This window comes from Eptatretus burgeri, chromosome 15 (assembly GCF_056783735.1).
Source record: "Eptatretus burgeri isolate ZD-2024b chromosome 15, Ebu_testis_v1, whole genome shotgun sequence".
NCBI classification, from domain to species: Eukaryota; Metazoa; Chordata; class Myxini; order Myxiniformes; family Myxinidae; genus Eptatretus; species Eptatretus burgeri.
Genome location: NC_140975.1, coordinates 52,867,061 through 52,887,126, shown reverse-complemented (window position 1 = coordinate 52,887,126; position 20,066 = coordinate 52,867,061). Strand labels below are relative to the sequence as shown.

General features: G+C 41.9%; 1 protein-coding gene and 1 long non-coding RNA gene across 8 annotated transcripts in view; one reads left to right on the top strand and one right to left on the bottom strand.

The window, feature by feature from the left end:
• GNPNAT1 (glucosamine-phosphate N-acetyltransferase 1) overlaps nucleotides 1–1,530 on the bottom strand; it is a 33,222-nt gene extending 31,692 nt beyond the window's left edge. The window contains exon 1 of the mRNA XM_085855948.1: nucleotides 1,398–1,530. The gene's annotated coding sequence lies outside the window, so the exon portion shown is untranslated. The remainder of the gene's footprint in view (nucleotides 1–1,397) is intronic.
• LOC147012172 (uncharacterized) lies at nucleotides 1,531–19,780 on the top strand. 7 transcript variants are annotated; one of them, XR_015051495.1, is made up of 9 exons: nucleotides 1,531–1,661; nucleotides 4,126–4,334; nucleotides 6,025–6,099; nucleotides 6,316–6,375; nucleotides 6,585–6,668; nucleotides 7,018–7,121; nucleotides 7,406–19,013; nucleotides 19,276–19,333; nucleotides 19,623–19,780. It is a non-coding gene; the product is annotated as an uncharacterized LOC147012172 (long non-coding RNA). The 7 variants fall into 7 exon arrangements; XR_015051492.1 differs by lacking the exon at nucleotides 4,126–4,334 and having other exon boundaries at nucleotides 1,533–1,661; nucleotides 7,406–7,515; nucleotides 14,893–19,013; XR_015051497.1 differs by lacking the exon at nucleotides 6,316–6,375.
• Nucleotides 19,781–20,066: the final 286 nt, after the last annotated feature.

Genomic DNA, 20,066 nt, shown 5'->3' with positions numbered 1-20,066 from the left:
ATGGGGAGAAGAGGAAAGAATGGGGAGAAGAGGAACAAATGGGGAGAAGAAGAAGGAATGGGGAGAAGAGGAACGAATGGGGAGAAGAAGAATGAATGTGGAGAAGAGGATGGAATGGGGAGAAGAGGATGGAATGGGGAGAAGAGGATGGAATGGGGAGAAGAGGATGGAATGGGGAGAAGAGGATGGAATGGGGAGAAGAGGAATGAATGGGGAGAAGAGGATGAATGGGGAGAAGAAGAAGGAATGGGGAGAAGAGGATGGAATGGGGAGAAGAGGATGGAATGGGGAGAAGAGGATGGAATGGGGAGAAGAGGATGGAATGGGGAGAAGAGGATGGAATGGGGAGAAGAGGATGGAATGGGGAGAAGAGGATGGAATGGGGAGAAGAGGATGGAATGGGGATAAGAGGATGGAATGGGGAGAAGAAGAATGAATGGGGAGAAGAGGATGGAATGGGGAGAAGAAGAATGAATGTGGAGAAGAGGATGGAATGGGGAGAAGAGGAAAGAATGGGGAGAAGAGGAAAGAATGGGGAGAAGAGGAAAGAATGGGGAGAAGAGGAAAGAATGGGGAGAAGAGGATGGAATGGGGAGAAGAAGAATGAATGTGGAGAAGAAGAATGAATGGGGAGAAGAGGAAGGAATGGGGAGAAGAGGATGGAATGGGGAGAAGAGGATGGAATGGGGAGAAGAGGATGGAATGGGGAGAAGAGGATGGAATGGGGAGAAGAGGATGGAATGGGGAGAAGAGGATGGAATGGGGAGAAGAGGATGGAATGGGGAGAAGAGGATGGAATGGGGAGAAGAGGATGGAATGGGGAGAAGAGGAATGAATGGGGAGAAGAGGAATGAATGGGGAGAAGAGGAATGAATGGGGAGAAGAGGAATGAATGGGGAGAAGAGGAATGACTGGGGAGAAGAGGAAGGAATGGGGAGAAGAGGAATGAATGGGGAGAAGAGGATGGAATGGGGAGAAGAGGAATGAATGGGGAGAAGAGGAATGGAATGGGGAGAAGAGGAATGAATGGGGAGAAGAGGATGGAATGGGGAGAAGAGGAATGAATGGGGAGAAGAGGATGGAATGGGGAGAAGAGGAATGACTGGGGAGAAGAGGAATGACTGGGGAGAAGAGGAAGGAATGGGGAGAAGAGGAATGACTGGGGAGAAGAGGAAGGAATGGGGAGAAGAGGAAGGAATGGGGAGAAGAGGAAGGAATGGGGAGAAGAGGAATGTGATGGTGGTGAAGGTGTCAAATCACCTGTTGTACCATAACACGGAGTAACCCGTCAATGTTACAAATAACACGCTCGTTCCGATTACAATGGTTTGATCCCGTTGTCCATAAAGTTCAGTCGTGAGAGAATGGTGTCGAGTGCGTCGTGTGGACCAACTCACCTGACTGACGAACCGCCTTGCCATTTACCCCCGGGATTCACTGTTCACAGCCACTTCCTGGTCACGTGTCCCTCGAGACAGGAAGGCGGCGTTTGATTGGACGAAAACTTGAGGCGCCCTCAACGAGCGCATGACGTCAGCCTTGAGTCATCCTTCAGTTACCAAGCTCGGGCTTGCCAAGCCAGCCGTTCCTTATCAACCCTTTCGGAGGTTGTGCTTCCTTTAGTGCTTAAGCCACTTGGCGAGCGCTCGACAAGAAACGTGGTACGATCGTTAATTGGAAAAATTGATAAGTACACAATAATTCTGGCAAATCCACAATGCTCTCGAACCCGGTAAACCGTTGGACAGGGACGACGACGACGACAGGGACGACGACGACGACAGGGACGACGACGACGACAGGGACGACGACGACGACAGGGACGACGACGACGACAGGGACGACGACGACGTTTATTACATACATCCGTTGATCTTGACGTTTCACTGTTAATAAAACTGCACAGGGTGGCCACAATGTCTTGTCACCGTTCATAAAATAGTGACATTGCCTTTTATCAAGTTCGCTGACACCGCCGAAGGTTCTAGAAGTGATACCACAAACAGTTACAGTACTCTTACTTTATTACATAGTTTTCATCGTATGATACAAGCCTCAAGTGTCCGGTGGATCTGTTTGTGCTTCATCATTGTGACGACAGAGAATCATTTTGAAGTGAACCCAGAAACTGGCAACAATCTGTCGTTGAATGGTGTAAGTGCTTGTATCACCATGGTTACGTTCACTCAATCTGATAACAAGAGAACAAGCAAACGAACGAACACTCTGCACACAAAAACAATGTGACAGTTTTTACAACGGGGCGACAAGACATCGTGGCCCCCCTGTACTCTCAACTTCCCAGCGTGTGGTCTTCATGCTTCCAGGAGGGCTGCAAACAATGATGGTCCGGAAAGCATGGCTCTCTTGAATGTACTGTACTGGCGGAGTACCTATCCCTCCGGGTGGGTAGAGCTTGCACATTGCTTGCTGAAAAAAGTATCGTCTGTGTTTTGCAAGAAGACCACTGGAGAGATGTTTGCGTGGTGTGTGTCTAAAATGTAAAGGCTTGTTTAACTAAAGGATACGTTCCTATAGTAGTTATAGGGTCTTAGGGGTTGAAAGGGTCTAATATCCCAATCATGTAAAAAGGGTCTAAAAAAAAATCTAAGTGGTCTAAAGCTCAAAATGGTCAAGGGTCCAAGCTGTCTAACATGTCTGAAAGGTGTAAGGGGGGGGGGGCGTAGAAAGATCTAAAGGGTCGGTGGGGTCTTAAGGTTCTGGGGGTCTAAAGGGAATAAAAGGTCGAAAGGGTGAACGGATCTAAAGTGTTGAAAGAGTCTTAATGGTAGGGGGGTCTTAAGGGCTCTTAAGGGTCTTAAAGGGTCTTGAAGGTTTTAAGGGGTCTTAAGGATCTTTGGAGTTTTAGCGAGTATTTATGGATATTAAAGGTTTTAGGGGTCTTGAAGGGCCTTGGGGATCTTAAGGGTCTTGGGATCTTGGGGTTATTAAGGGTCTTGGAGGTTTTAAGGTTCTTGCAAGTCTTAGGGGTCTGAAGGGTCTTCAAGGTCTTCAGGGTTTTAAGTGTCTCGGGGGTCTTGGTGTCTTAAGGGTCTTGTGGGGGGGGGGGTCCTAAGGGTGTTAGGGGGACTTAAGGGTCGTTTTTTTTTCAAGAAAGTCGAGGCTCATGGAAGAGCTAGAATTTGTACACTGAATGGATCAGGACACAACAGAACAAAAGGAACAGTTGAGAGAGGGGGGAAACACCAACAGCAGAGTTGAATGCCAATATGGAGGGAGACTTGGACAAACAATGCGTGTGGGGAGGAATGAGGGGCAGGATAGAATGTTTATGGTGGACCAGATGGATAAAGAAGGAAACTCTTATGAGGGAAACTGGAAATTTGGAAGGTGGAGGGGTTGGGGTGGGTTAAGGAGGGTAGAAAAGATTATGGTTTTGGATTGGGGAAGACCTGGAAGACCTGTCCTGAAGACCTGGAAGGAAGAATGAGATTGAAGAGAATGTGGAAGTTTGTTCCACAGGTGGGAGACAAGAGCAACGAATGAGTGGAGGTGAGCAGTGATTGGGGATTTAGGAAGTTCAACCAGAAGGGGGTTGATGGTGGACTGTGTGTGCCATGCAGGAACCTGGGTACAAAGAGACCACCGACCTGTCTGCAATGGCATAGTTAAAGATCCAAAGACTCAGCTTCATTGAGGGAGATTCCAATAATCTTAAAAGCCTTGGTTTCCATGGTGTCAAGCTGAGCAAGATGTGAGGCATGGGAGCCAGCCCATAGGCGAAAGGGGAGAGCAGTACTCCATCAACCTGTGGATGAAGGCCTTGTAGGTGGATAGGAGGTTAGGTGTGCCAAAGAAGGACTTTGTACGATTGAGGATGCCCAGTCAGCGGCTTGCTTTGGAGGACAGCAAATCAAAGCAAATATGGTGAAAAACGGACGTTTGAAAAAAAGTTATGACGTTTGCGCAAACCGCGAACGATGTACCACATGACGCGTACAAAGACAAGCAGGCAACATGGAGGGTTATCTGCAATGTTTATTTCATGGGTGATTGATCTTTGCAATGTCTCCAGGGTTGTTTTACATTAAACAGCAACTCTTTTGTGGATGAAGTCATTATTTGAACAAATTCATATTATTTCCTTAACTGCTGTGTGTGCAGTGAAGACCGGCTTTAAAGCTAAAGGGATCCCATGTGGTATGCAGCCACAGCCTGGCCAGCCGTTCCTTATCAACCATTTATTGGAGTGTTTGCTTGAGTGCTTAAGCCACTTGCCGAGCGCCTTATCATCGATAGCGTTACCGCACTATGTCATTCTGAGTGACCAGTTCACTAACTGCAGATGCTTTTGCTGCGCCACATCATCCTGAGTGAGTGGTTCGTGCTCCGTCATTCTGATCGAGTTGTTGTGAAATAACACCCAATTTCTGAGCCGTCTGCCGCATTAACGTGTTTTTTAATTACCGAGCAATTTTTTTTTTCACCCGTCACACGCAGCTGCTTATAAAGAATAATGTTTGTGAACGTCTCCCTGAAACGTCTATATAAATGTGACTGTTTTTTTACGTGAAAGCTACTCAAGGTTTCTGGGTTGCATACAGTACATACTGTTGTCGGTAATCACACTGATTCCAACCTGCTGATTCCTGAAAAATTGCCGATATCAGCCAAGCACGTGTGTGTGTGTGTGTGTGTGTGTGTGTGTGTGTGTGTGTGTGTGTGTGTGTGTGTGTGTGTGTGTGTGTGTGTGTGTGTGTGTGTGTGTGTGTGTGTGTGTGTGTGTGTGTGTGTGTGTGTGTGTGTGTGTGTGTGTGTTGATCATAAAGCATAACATATTCTTTCTGCTTATACCCCTAACCCCATCTATCTCTATCTCTATCTCTATCTCTATCTCTATCTCTATCTCTATCTCTATCTCTCTCTTCCTCTCTCTGTATCTGGACGGTAGTTTTGTCTGGACGGTGTTTGTCTCCGGACGTGTCCAGGCAATGTTTGTCTCGGACGATATTTATAGTTTCTTCTTCTTCTTCTTCTTCTTCTTCTTCTTCTTCTTCTTCTTCTTCTTCTTCTTCTTCTTCTTCTTCTTCTTCTTCTTCTTCTTCTTCTTCTTCTTCTTCTTCTTCTTCTTCTTCTTCTTCTTCTTCTTCTTCTTCTTCTTCTTCTTCTTCTTCTTCTTCTTCTTCTTCTTCTTCTTCTTCTTCTTCTTCTTCTTCTTCTTCTTCTTCTTCTTCTTCTTCTTCTTCTTCTTCTTCCTCCTCCTCCCGTTCGGGGTCGCCACAGCGAATCATCCGTATGATCCGCATAGTGATTTGGCACATGTTTTACGCCGGATGCCCTTCCTGACGCAACCCTGGTCAGCTCTTACGACACAGGGATATGGTACACCTATTTTAACCGGGATATACACCGGCCCAGTACACTAGACGATATTTATAGTATGACAGGTAAAAAATGTATTTCAGACATTATTTTGTTTTCATCTTCACTTGTATTCCATGCAGAATGATTTTGATGAAACAGTATGAATCGTAATTGATGCTCCACCACACGTCTGCCTTCCCTTCCTTTCACCTCTCACTGTCTTCCCTTCTCCCACTCCTCCTCACTCTCCCCCCCTCTACCCCCCCCCCCCCCCTCCCTCTTCCCCCCTCTCTGTCCCCCACCCCTCTCTTCCTCTTCCCCCCTCCCCTTTTGTATTCCCGTCAGTGAAGCGACTGGTGGGATTTGCTGGTAATAAATATAGTGGTAAAATCGAGATTGGAAAGGGAAAGAGAGTTAGGAGGAGGGAGAGTAGAGGAGTCACAGTGTAAAGTGGGACAAAAGGGTGGGGGTGGAGGTGATGGGAAGGAGGTGAACATCAAAATATTTGCCATTTTTCAGCACCTAATATGTAAGTGACCTACTGACCTTTTCTATCAATGTGCAATGATAGGAGATTCTATACATAACAATTCTATACATGACAATTTGGGTGGGTCGAGACAGAGTTCAATACACTGGGATGGATGAGGGAAGCTTATTATTATTATTATTCTTCGTCTTCTTTTGTATGCAACAAAGGGCTGCAAGTTGCATCATTGGCTGAAGGAGGACACACCTGTGCCACTGAAGTAATGCCCACAACACCCCCTGCAGGTAAGGATTGCACTGGTGTGGTTTGCCGTTGCAATCCCAGTGGTCATCACAGTATAAATTTTGAATTTGTTCAAGAGGCAGAGGATAGCTCGCCTACTCTTCATGAAAGACAGTGGGATATTTAAGGTCCACCAACTGATGCTAGCAGACAGAACTCCCAGTCTAACATCCATCCAAGGGACAGCACACACATTGATGCCTCACCCTGCCTGCTAGATACCCAGATGGCAGTTTATAGCTGGGTCGGGATTCGAACCCAGGCAAGACAACACAAAGGTGAGTGTGAGTACCTCTATGCTATCCTACCTGCCTAAAGGGTAGGACCGATGCTTTGCAAGGTCAAAATCCCCCATAACTCTGATGGCCCCATTACAACAAGGGGATTTGGGCTTCATTTCATTACCTCCACCACCGAAGATGGAAGGAGGTTATGTTTTCACCCCTGTTTGTCTGTTTGGCTGATTTGTTTGTTTGTTTGTGTGCAGGATATCTCAAAAATTGTGGACGGATTCGGACGAAACCTGGTGGACAGGTTTGGTGTGTCACAAGGACGAATTGATTCGATTTTGGTGAAGATCCGAATCGGGATCTGGATACTAGAGTTATTTAATTTTTAAATTATTTTCACTGTTGAGAGATCGGGTCAAAAACGATACATGGCATGACGTTTCAAAAAATAATTGGGCCTGATATGTTATAGATTGCCCTTCTAGTTTGTTCTGGAAACATTTGTAAAAATGACAGTTACTGGTTAATTTTCATTAACGTTCGGTTTGTTGATTCTTGCTAAAACGCACTTCAGCTGTATCATTGCTGGGCTGTAGTGTATAACTGTGTCCTTGTTTTACCCTACATTGTGTGTTTGTTCCCTTTATTCTGGGGGAACACATCACCATATGATTGCATTTTCTATTTCAGATTTCCAAGAGTTCATCCAAAGGTTATGAAACGATGGTTGGTGAACATGTGGAGAGCCAAATGTGTGCCCTTCAAATCTGCTGTCCCATGTTAGACCATTTGAGGTATCATGCTGTGAAAACAAAAAACAACTCAAACAACAAGTCCAAAAGAGAGCACAACATTTAGATTAAATTTTTCCCAACTAATCAATCATCGAAGTTTAACAATAAGATCAATTCCATTGTATTAATCTTTCAATGCACCTACTTTATTGCATGTGTATTGAAATATTTGCAGAAAAAAAAACAAAAGTAAACCAATTGCTTAACCACATTCACAAACCGCTTGATTTCTGCATTATGAGAAACTTACACCACACATTATTATGTACTCCTTTCTCTCCTAGATTCAACAATGCATGTGCCGTCCCTCGGATGGACGTTAAACTTGGCATCCCGTCTGCCGGTATTAGTTGGTGAACGTTAACCATCCCACGGTGTCCTTCGCGAAGAGTAGGTGAGCTATCGCCGGTACACTGAACAAATCCCAAATTCCTTCCTGTGTCGGAGTGGTGACCCGTCCAAGATTGTAACCTGAGCCAAGACACTGCTTCTGCAGCACCGCCGCTCTGTATGGACTATAGAGCATGTATGGAAGCTTACATGATGACGGGTTTCTCTCCACTACCAGAAAATAGAGAACTTCTGTGCTCCATAGTTCAGAAGAAAAAAACACATATCGATTGGTGCAAAATTTCAGGTGGATTAATTGTCACCTCCACTACCGAAGGTCGACCGGAGGTTATGTTTTCATTCCTGTCTGTCTGTTTGTTTGTTGTGAAATCGAAGAATCGCTGGTGTATTGCTTGGTCTTGTCTGTTATTCGTCCCCTCCCAGTTTCACCAGAGGGAACTATAGATTTGCTCTCTGTCTGTCCGTCTGTCCGTCCGTCCGTCAGCACCACCTGTGAATTTTCACACTTTTTTCCCCTTTACCCTCAAACCCTAACAACTGAAACTTGGTTACACGTCTTTATTATGATAAGTTGCAGAAGAAGTTCGAGTTTTAGGGCATTTCGTCAATTTTTCACAGACTTTTGTCATTTATGGACTTAGAAAACATCACATCAGTCAGTAGGGGACATGTATTACAAAGCAATTCTTGCTCTTGTTCTGTCTGTTTGTCAATCACCTTCAGGTCACAATTTTTAACCGATCTTCACGAAGCTTCACCAAATGGTAGAGTTGGTTATTAAGCAAAAAGCCTCTTGATTTTGAGGTCAAAAGATTAACATAGGCCAAAGGTTAACAACTTTTATCAAATTTACAAAATCATCAATTTTCATCCGATTGACTGAAATTTGAAGAGGATTCTCATATCAGGTCACTGAATACAAACAGGCAATAATTTTTAAGGTCAAATTTGTTTTAGGGACTTTGCAAGTATCATGCTCTGCATGACGTCGTTCTTGTTTGTTACTCATGAAATCTAAAGATTTCGTAAGTATATTGATGACTTCCGTCCTCTGTTTGTGTATTTGTTTGTTTGTGTGTGTGTGTGTGTGTGTGTGTGTGTGTGTGTGTGTGTGTGTGTGTGTGTGTGTGTGTGTGTGTGTGTGTGTGTCTGCAACACGAAGCTCCACAACACAAACCAGCAAACCGATTATTCTTCAAATGGTAGTCCTTCAAAAATAGGGTGTTCAAAAAAAAATAAAAATAAAAAAAAAGGAACGAATGAGTGGAGGTGAGCTTTGGTTCTGGATTTAGGCAGTTTCACAAGTAGAGGGTTGCTGGTGGAATGTGTGCATCCTGCAGATGCCCGGGGGGAACAAAGCACAGGGAGGGCAGTGGGTACAAGACCAGAAATGAGGTGGAAGAAGACAGAGACTACTGATCTGTCAATGATGACATGAAAGGAGATTCCAATGATCTTGAAGACCTCGGTTTTCTCAGCGTCAAGCTGAGCAAGATGTGAGGCATGGGAGCCAACCCAGAGGGTAGAGCAGTACTCCATCAAGTTGCAAATGAAGGCCTTGCTAGTGGATAAGAGCTCAAGAGTGCCACGGAAAGACTTTGCATGATGGAGGATGCAAAGTCAGCATCTGGGTTTGGAGGCCAACTTTGAAATGTGGCTTTCCCAAGAGAGATCATGGCTGAAAGTGAGACCCAAGAGTTTGAGTGATTGAACCTCTCCGAGAAGATTGGTGAGAAAGTCGATGGGAGGGTTTGCAGTACAGTCCTTTCGGAGAGAGAGAGAGAGAGAGAGAGAGAGAGAGAGAGAGAGAGAGAGAGAGAGAGAGAGAGAGAGAGAGAGAGAGAGAGAGAGAGAGAGAGAGAGAGAGAGAGATAGAGAGACAGAGACAGAGACACAGAGAGAGAGAGTGACAGAGACACAGAGAGAGAGAGAGTGACAGAGACAGAGACACAGAGAGACAGAGACAGAGACAGAGACAGAGAGAGAGAGAGACACACGGGTTTCTCAGGATGGAAAGGCAAATCCCAAGTGTTTGACTAGTTTGTGATTTTGTCAAAGTCTGATGAGAAGGAAGAGGTTGCTGCCTGTCTGTCAGCAAGATGAGAAATGTCACAGCAGAGAGTGGGGTCATCAGAAAAGAGATAAAGAGGATTTTCCAGAGAGTCAGTGAGATCATTTGAATATGAGGAATAGGACTGGGTGCAGAACACTGCCATGGGGCACTCTAGCCTTGGCAGGGAGAGGAGAATAAATGGTTCCGTTGAGAGCCACCTGTTGGCTACAAGAGTAGAGGAAGTCAGGAATCCAAGAGTGGAGTTGGCCCTGGATTCCATAAGCAGACAGTTTGGAAAGCAAGGCGGGATGCCAGAGTGTTTCAAAACTCGAGACATGTCCTAATCTCATGTCTGATATTGAGGGCCTCAACCATTGTTGGGAGAGTAGAAGTAGCATGTCCAAGGTAGAGTGACCAGGTCTGAATCTGAATTGATGATCTGAGATGAGGCTGTTGTAGAAAAGGAATTATTTGATGTCAACTGTGATGATGGATTCTATGACCTTGCTGATGAATGGAAGTAAGCTAATTGGGCTGTAGTTAATGGGATCCGCTTTTTCACCTTTTTAAAGTAATGCTGTGATGTTGGCTATTGGGTCATTCCGTGCCAACTCACCTAAGGGTCCCCAGGTCACCTCCTCAGATTTTGCTGGAAAAATTCTTAAATGTAGATCAAAATGGCTCTACCCACCATGCAAAAGATGAGCTTTCAATTCCTCATAGTTTAAAAAATATCTATCTCTAGAGACCTTTGAAATTTGGCCCTAAAAATGCCAAATGTGAAAAACGCATTTTTTTCCAACTTCAGTGGCTTATAATTTTATAATGGACTCCTCTAGAAAGCTAATATTGCAAATATTTACTAATCGGTATCCAAATTTTTCAAGTATGGCATCAGAGAGCTTCTGGGATGCATATTTCTCACTCTATAGGAATCTAAAAATGGCTTTTTGACCAAAACGAGCTTAAATAAGGTGAAACTATAGGAGCCCTCCTGAAAATATGGAACAACTTAGAATTTTTTCCTCATAACACAGTGATTATAGGGTCATTATCTATCCATAGATACATTTTTGCTGGGATAATACAGTTAGGTGATGAATTATAAAAGTTTTAACATAAGCCCTTGCTTCCGAGGGCTCTGAAATGGACCAATTTTGATCCCTGGTTTGACCATGTGGCTTGGGGTTTAGGATCTTCATTTTTTTTTTCTAAAGATTGCCTCATATAAGATGTCTACTGACTGAATAATTTTATCTAACGCCCATGGCTTCATAGTAAAATTAATTTTTATTTACATGCACGTTTTTTTATAATAATTATTCACTTTTTTCATATTCAGAAATTTATAAATCTTAAATCGAACTATCCAGGAAAGAGTTACTGCAGAATTTTATAAACTGGTATAAAAATTTCAGATTGTGGCATCAGAATGTCTCTAGAAAGCACATGCTCCTAGTTTTAGGAAGCCAAATATGGCAATTTGGCCCACTTGGTACAAAACAAGGTGAACTTGCAGGGGTGCGCATGAGGCTAAATTATGCTTCTTATTAGACATTAGTGACAAGGATGTTATTTATTCATAAATACATGCTAATGATTACTTTCATAAGTGATTGCAAATTATAAATTAGAACAAATTTGATTGGTTGAGTAGCAGCTTTTTAGCTGCGTCTCGCATAGCGAACGTGGCTCTAAGAGAGCTCCGCATTGTTCTTGTTCTTCTTCTTCTTCTTCTTGTTCTTGTTCTTCTTCTTCTTCTTCTTCTTCTTCTTCTTCTTCTTCTTCTTCTTCTTGTTATTCTTCTTCTGGTGAAGACAAAACCTGTAGGACTCGGCTCTTTTATATACAGGATCCGGATCTCCTTAAATACTAAACACCTGTACACATCCTGACATTGAGGGTGCCTTTTGAGAACGTCTATCATCAACTTTTAAATATATTCGGACATTTGCTTTAAAGTTTCGAAAAGTTCACGTTACTATTTAAAGATTATTCCATTTAATGTGTTGTAATTTCGTAAATACATGATTTTCTCGTCATGAACAGGAGCCTCCATGACGGGTCTCGCTATTGGCTTCATCAAGGCACGTGACGAAATATCGGAAGTTATTGTTATTTATATATATATATATATATATATATATAATTTTTTTTTTTATTAGTGGCGTCGCGTTGTGAACGCTGGCTCTAAGAGAGCTCCGCATTGTTCTCCTTCTGGTGAAAACAAAACCTTTATGACACGGCTCTTCGACACATTTGTCCTTGTTTATTTACAGATATACAGAGACAATGAATATTAGTAATTTTTATATCTTAGAAAACTCTTTAATGACCTTTCATCTTTTATGACATTCATTATCATTATTATCTAGCACTCAGAGACATAACTAATGTGATGTATGTCATAACTAATGACTTCAAATAGAGAACTGTAGGACATGTTTTTTTTTAAATTAAAACCCAAGCATATGTTTGGATTATCATTACAAGAATTTATTTTTGAATAAAAAATGTACTTATAATTATTAATTTATGAGAAGAATAATCTAAGTTGTTACATAACCTCAGTTAATCCCCCCTGCATATTCACCATTTTTGGTCAAAGTGGCATTTTCAACTTCCTACAGATAGGAACATATGCATTTATCAGGCATTCTGATAACAGATCCTTAAATTTCATATGCCAGTTTATAAATATCTGCAGTATCACTTTGCTAGTGTTCAATTTCAGATTTATAAGCTCATGAATATGAAAAAGTGAATAATTATAAAAAACGTGCATGTAAATAAAAATGTATTTTAATATGAAGCCATGGGCATTAAATAAAATTATTCGGTCAGTAGACACATCTGATATGAGGCAATCTTTAGAAAAAAAATGAAGATCCTAAACCCCTAGCCACATGGTCAAACCAGGGGACAAATTTGGTCCATTTTAGAGCCCTCGGAGGCAAGGGCTTATGGTAAAACTTTTATAATTCATCACCTAACTGTATTATCCCAGCAAAAATGTATCTATGGATAGATAATGACCCTATAATCACTGTGTTATGAGGAAAAAATTCTAAGTTGTTCCATATTTTCAGGAGGGCTCCTATAGTTTCACCTTATTTTAGCTCGTTTTGGCCCAAAAGCCATTTTTAGCTTCCTATAGAGTGAGAAATATGCATCCCAGAGGCTCTCTGATGGCATAATTGAAAAATGTGGATAGCAATTAGTAAATATTTGCAATATTAACTTTCTAGAGGAGTCCATTATAAAATTATAAGCCCCTGAAGTTGAAAAAAAAAGCGTTTTTCACATTTGGTATTTTTAGGGCCAAATTTCAAAGGTCTCTAAAAGATATATATTTTTTAAACTATGAGGAATTGAAAGCTAATCTTTTGCATGGTGGGTAGAGCCATATAGATTTAAATTTAAGAATTTTTCCAGCAAAATCTGAGGAGATGACCTGGGGAGGTTTTTGAAACTTAGGTGAGTTGGCACGGAATGACCCTATTCACAGGCATATGGAAGATGATCTATGGTAAACAACAGGGTGAAAGGGCAGAGAGAGGATATGCAAGAGCAGCAGAGCAGGTTTTTCAGATACGTGAGCTGATGCCGTCCGGTACAGTTGCAGAGTCAGAGTTGACAGTCAGAGTGAAAGGAGAGATTTTTTTTTAATTTTTTTTGGTAGGATGGGAAATGGATTTAGCTGAGGGATCAGGAGTAACAATAACTGGAATCAAAGGAGAGAAAACGAGGAAAAAAAACCGAAGGGTAAGCACACCCAACTATCACAGGTAGGTCTGACTTAACTCAGGAAACAAATTAAGAGATTGAACACAGCAGGATACAGTTTGGGACAAAAAAACACGAACAGCAAAACAGGAATAAAAACGAAACAATAAAACACACTGTAAATGGTTGAGGGAACTCTACTACTTATCGTTACAACCTTCCAGCCAACATCCTTGCATTCACATCCACTCTTTGTTTCCTATTTAAAATATAAGCAACTTTTTGATCCAATCAGCTGCTGCACTACCAGGCACTCTGCCAGCCTTTTTGGGATATATAGGCCAGACTACCTTCTTTCACTAACCTTAGCTAACTACCTTCTGTGTGGTCGGTACCTTATCAAATGCCTTCTGAAAGTATAGATATACTACATCCACTGCACTCCCCTCATCCACCCAATCAGAAATTGCTTAGTATAAAACTTCAAAAAATTTGTTAAACATCACTTCCCTTTAGTAAATCCCACCGACTGCCTTTAATTCGTTTAAATTTAACGAAATGCTTCCCCTTCTGATCCAAAAATTAACATCTCAAACATCTTCCCCACAACTGAAGTTAAACCAACTGGCCTACAGTTCTCCAATTCCTCTGGAGATACTTCAATCCTTAAATAATGGTAATCGTCTCATTCCTGTGCTGACTCCAATGAGCTGTTAAAGATATCGGCTCTCATCATACTTATCGGCTCTGATGCCACCTCCTTTAATACTCACAGATGCATATTATCCGGCCCTGGAGCTTTGTTTTCTCTTTGCTTTCCTCGCTGTTTCTTTACTTCCTCCATTCCTCCCTGGAACTCCTCCAAAAGCCCACCTATACCTCCTACATTGATTCTCTCAGCTACTCATTGAACCTCCTCATTGAACTCGTTGAAAGATTCGTGAGCTGTTAGGGTTAGGGTTAGGGTAAACATGAAGGTCAGAAAACAGCGAGGAAGGAGCCCTTACCATTTTTGAAGTCTTGTCTAACTTGACCAGGATTCGAACCGCCGAACTCCCAGACTCAGAGCAGATGCTCAATGACACCTCATCCGAGTACAATAGAGTGCACCTCTTCAGAATATGGGTGTCTGCCACCCGATTTTTTTAGTGCATGATTAATAGGCATCAGAGCTGCCATTTTGAATATTTAATCAACAATAAATTTCAATATACATTAAATTTTATTAAAGCAATATGTGTGATACAAGTAATTATAGGTTTTTGGGGTCAAAGAATTCATTTTTTCTTAACTAATTCCAAGGTCATAAAAATCAACCAGTTTTAAGACGTTACCCAAATATAGTCCTGTATTGGTTTATTGCAAAATATACAAGTGGCTCAAGATTTCCCTGTCAGATTATTTCTCCTCTTTTGTTTTGGTGTTTTTTTTTTTTTCTTCGTCTTCCCATTCCTCCAACAAACAATTCTGAATATATATCGAGAAAATACAAATGATGCGCGCACATGATATCGCATAGCGGTACTTTTCAACTTCATCGTTTTTAAAAGACAGCAGAAATAATTATCTGGGGGTGAATAGATTGTTTTTCATTTGAAATTTGTGTAAACACTTAGTTTTCGTGATGTTTAATTTTTACAGGATGATCCACCAAACTTGATGAAAAAGGTAACAAATTGTTGTTCAGTTACAATGTATTTCTTTCATGTTGCAGCTGTGTACTTCATTTGTTCATTTAATTTGTTGCTCTATGCTTTTCGTTTACTTTTTTGCAGTCTGTGTTTTTACATATTCAGTTACCTTGTTGCTGAATGTTTGACTCATTCAGTTACAGTTATATTGGAATTAGAACGATTGCAGTTATTACCCCATGCGCACGAGGCGAAAAGTGCGGTGAAGCAATCGATTCACTTTTGTCTATTTGTTGACGAACGTCAATCTGTGATCGAGGAACTACTCATTGCAATTGAATATGTTATATTTTGAACATTGTAGAACATGAATCATAACATGAATGTGAACACGTACCTGCAGTTTCGCACCACTTTGCCTCTGAATTTGGCAACTTGTACGGAGTCTCGTCCCAATCACGGATACACACAAAGGAGTCATGTTTTTTACTCTGTCTGCCTGTCTGGCAGTCCTTCAAAATTGAAAATTATTCAAAACAGGAAACTTACTGTTTTTCAGGACTTCGTAAAGGACACAAAGAACAGGCACGAATAACTAATTTAACGTGTTCAATAAAGTGGTGTAAAACCCGCTACATCGATGGCGGTAATCCTCCAATTCAATACTTCTTTTTTTTTCTACTACTAGAGTAGCTCATGGTGGTTTTGTATGCACTTGTATGTCCAGAGCTAAACTCTTCAAAAATCATCTAATTGAAGGTCATTGAACAATTTTTGGTTAGTAACACATTTGCCACTGTCGGTGAAATAGGTGAAATGGCCACGCCCCTTTTTAAGCGAAGTACTCCCACCCGCCGTTACTGTATCTCCAGAACCGTTGGACCTATAAGGTTGTGTGACCACTCAAAATATTCGGAATGGCCACATTATCGGGGGGGGGGGGTCAGTAATACATTTCCATGTCCAAAAGTCAATGGTTTTTAAGATTTTTGCCAAAAACTGATTTCAGCATGGTACGCACTGCAGTTCTGACCCTTTATTATATTACCTGTTGTAATTTTGCACATTGTCCATATTTTAGAGTTTAATTATGTGGATTTCTACACTTTTTGCCTTTACTACAGTCACAAAACACCACACATTTTTTGTTCATTCCTCTGCAAGTGCACGTCTTGGTACTCATACATGATGTTGGACATTTGCATGGAGGGGGCAGGTCATCGGGCCTGCACGGTACTGGCAGTATCACAGGTGTAATTCCAACATCTGTTGCTTTATAACCATACTGGCATGGATCTGGATTTGTGACTGCAGGATTTGGAGCTTGTAACCACATCTTACACTGCAGATACGCTCGCTTTATGTGTTCTCGTAGTGTTGAAGAACAGCACACAAGCTGGTTGAAGTCGAGCTCTTTCTTGGAGTTGTGGTACTGCTCCCAATGATACTCATCGAATGTGGAACACTCGGTCTTCTTTAATCCAGACAAGGAATTTTTCAGCATTACTTATCATCTGTGGTGACAGTTCCTCTACACCAAACCCTTCCAGTAGGGAGAGATCCATGGATGCTTTCATGCCAGACTGTTTTGGACCCACCTTGCTGGTACTGTCACACCCGCAAAGTGTATGAATGGCTGGGAGACACGACACCAAATTGTTGTCCAGTTGATCAACTAACAGGTGGACTGGTACAGTTTTCTTGTTTTTCCGGTTACCAAGCTTTACAAACAGCTTTTGTAGTTGCCAGGTTTTCTTGAAGTGGAAAATGAGGTTGACAAAGACATCTGTGTCAGGTGAGTCAACCAAGACTGATTGAATCCCGTGTTTCACAACCCCATCATTAATATGGAACATGATTCTGTCATCGGCTTCTTCTTGGTTGCTTGAGAGCTCTACGATCTGTGTTTCAGTGCCAGCTAACAGTTTCCTACATTCATCCCCATATACTCCTCCAAAGATAATTTCCTTTTCTGACACAACATTCTGCAGCATCCACTTGAAGACATACTCCTGCAACCTTACTTTGTTCAACATTGAGCTCCAGAACATATCAAGATCGACAGGGAGTTTCTGATTGTCAGACCTAATGGTGATAGTGATTTCTTCAGAAGAACTTCTCTGTGCACGTTCCATTTGCTTGATTGATGATTTTTGATAAACATCAAAAATAATGTATATTCTTGTGGACTCAGAACCTTCAGCAAGAATGCTGTTGGAAAGACTCTCAGCCAATTGCCCAAATGTGTCAAGGCCCATCTTTTCATTGGTAGTTTTCGCACAAGTGCCAAGAAGTCCACTATTGTCATCTGAGCATCACATTTGACATTCCTTTTCTCCTCTGGAAGTTGATTGACTAGTTCTCTCGATAAGGAGGCTTTATCAGGCTTCTTCAATCCGATGCCATCTTTACATTCAGTGGTGAGGAACTGGGATGTGCTGGTCAATTCATACTTCAGGAGCTCAAGCATGCTGTACCCTCTTTCTCTGGCATAATCAATGTACCTAATCGTTTCTGCAACATCTTTTTTGCCATCGATTTCTTCGCTGTGGACGGTGTAGAAGCATGCTTCACGAAAACAGTCTTGCGGTTAGTAGGTATTGTGTCATGTAGGTGAGTAGGGTAAGAATACTGGTTCTGGCTCACTTTTCCCCATGTAAATGAATGGGGGATTTTCAGCCATGAAATTTTTCTTTTTTTTCCCCTGAAAAAATAAATCCCCTTTTTAGCCCAAGGTATATTTATTTGTCTCCCCTTTTAACCTGGAGCCTGGTGTTGGCTTAGTGGTTAGGGTGGCGGCTTGGGATCCCAGGGTCCTGAGTTCAAGCCCCATTGGCTGCTGAATTAACACCAGGGGGTTGACTCAGCCTGCCATCCTTCCGAGGTCGGCGAAATGAGTGCCAGTGTACTGGTCCCGGTGTATGCCCCGGTTGGAATAGGTGTACCATATCCCTGTGTGTCGTAAGAGGCGACCAGGGTTGGTGTCAGGAAGGGCATCTGGCCATAAAACATTGCCTCAAGAAAAAGCCAAACCCCTGCACAGCAGGGAAAATGGCTGTAAAAACGGTCATTTTTTTATTTCCCCTTTTAACCTAGGGGCTCTCTATTCAAATAACCCATACAACAAGATAAAGATTTGTTAAAGGTGATTCGAAAGAAATATCTGAAACGCCTAAGCCCCGGGACACTCTTTATCAAATAACCAATGCATATTGTTTAGCTCACTCATTGAACCTATAAACATTTGTTCATTTTCAAATTCCTTCAATAGTTTAATTTTCTTTGCACAATAATCCCCATCTAAAATATTGAAAAACAAAACATTTGAATCTTTATATTTTTTAAGATACCCCTTTTGTGCCATTACGAAATGATAAACTTCTCTTAATGATCTCATCTGGCCACCGCCCGAGTTGCAAATCATTTTTGTACATAAACCATGCCAGAAAAAAAGTTTTGTTTCAAATGTTTTCAGTTCATGCCGTGAAAATGAGGAAGTGGTTTTGACACGGCCGTGCTGTGTGAATGAGGAAGTGGTTTTGGACTGTCATGCTGTGAAAAAATAGGAACTATTCTGTGAGACAAGGTCTCGTGTTTATATTTTATCTCAGAACACGAACTGAAAACATTTGAATCAAAACTTTTATGGCGTGGTTTATGTCCAAAAATGATTTGCAACTCGGGCGGTGGCCAGATGAGATCATTAAGAAAAGCTTGTCATTTCCTGTGCCCACACCCAATGATTAAGCAATCTCCTCATCGTTGCTTTATAAGCGGTTCGCCAGACAAAGTTTCTGCCAGACGGGATTTTCATTTTTACAACTGAGGCATGGACGATATTTCTTCCGATGAAGCCAACAGCCCACTACAGAGTTGGTAAGTTTGTGTATGCTTTTCTCTTTGAACGATGAAGCAAATGATTGTTAATTAAATCATGATAATTCTGATATATATATATTTTTTCCCTGACAGGGCATTGGAAGAAATTGAGTTTACATATCACGACGTGGTTCATGAAATTAATACTCTTATTGAAGAGATCAATGATTTTAGAAGATAATTGAAAGACATTTACAATGAGTGGCATGAAGTCTTATCACGTCCTCTCATCTCGAAGGAATTAAACCAATGGTGAGACACGTGTGTGTGCCTCTCTCTCTGTCTGTCTTTCTACCTACCTCTCTCTGCTCTTATTGAAGAGGCCAATGATTTATAATGACTGGTCTCTGATCTCAAATGAATTAAACCAATGGTGAGGCACGTGTGTGTGTGTGTGTCTATGTGTGTGTGTATGTGTGTGTGTGTGTGTGTGTGTGCGTGTGTGTGTGTGTGTTGCTTTCCCTGTCTGTCTCTTCATCTATACCCTTGACTTATTATTTTTTTTTTTTTTCAGCACTATCGCACAACATCAGCTGTTGAAGCAATCTTGTACAACACATGATTTTCTGGAGGTAAATATTTCTGAATTATTATTAATATCACTCATACAACACATGATTTTCTGGAGGTAAATATTTCTGAATTATTATTAATATCACTCTCTCTTTAGAATGTCGCCTTATGTTGGTTGCATCATTAGTTTGGACGTGGTTTTGTCAGTACACTGGAATTCATTTTATTGACCTTGAAAGGATGACAGGCTCCTGGTGTGTTAATTCAGTGGTCAACGAGGCTTATTCATATTACCATGTAATTATCTTTATAGAACCTAATTATTATCCACTTTTTGTTTCAAAACAGAATATGGTGTCTGAGTTTCGAAATCACAAGGCATCTGAAGAAGATTGCTGGGAAAGATTGTACATTCTCGCAAATGAATATTTAATATTTTCAATATTAATAAATTATATTTGTTTTGTTTACAATTACTTGATTCTGAATTACAAGAAAAGAATAAAAGAGATGTAATGGGAGGGGGGGTTGGGGGGGAGGGGGGGGTAGGTGCGCTCCCCCAATGACTCATCACCCCCTCATCCCATCCCTCCCCTCCCCATGTGTGTGTGTGGGGAAGGGTGGGGGTGGGATGAGGGAGTTGGTGGGTCAAAGGTGGGGGCGCACAGGGGGGATGAGGGGGTGGGGCTTGTGTGGGCGGGGCTTGTGTGGGCGGGGCTCCGGTGGGGGCTTGTGTGGGTGGGGTGTGTGTGGGAGGGGCTTGTGTGGGCGGGGTGTGTGTGTGTGGGTGGG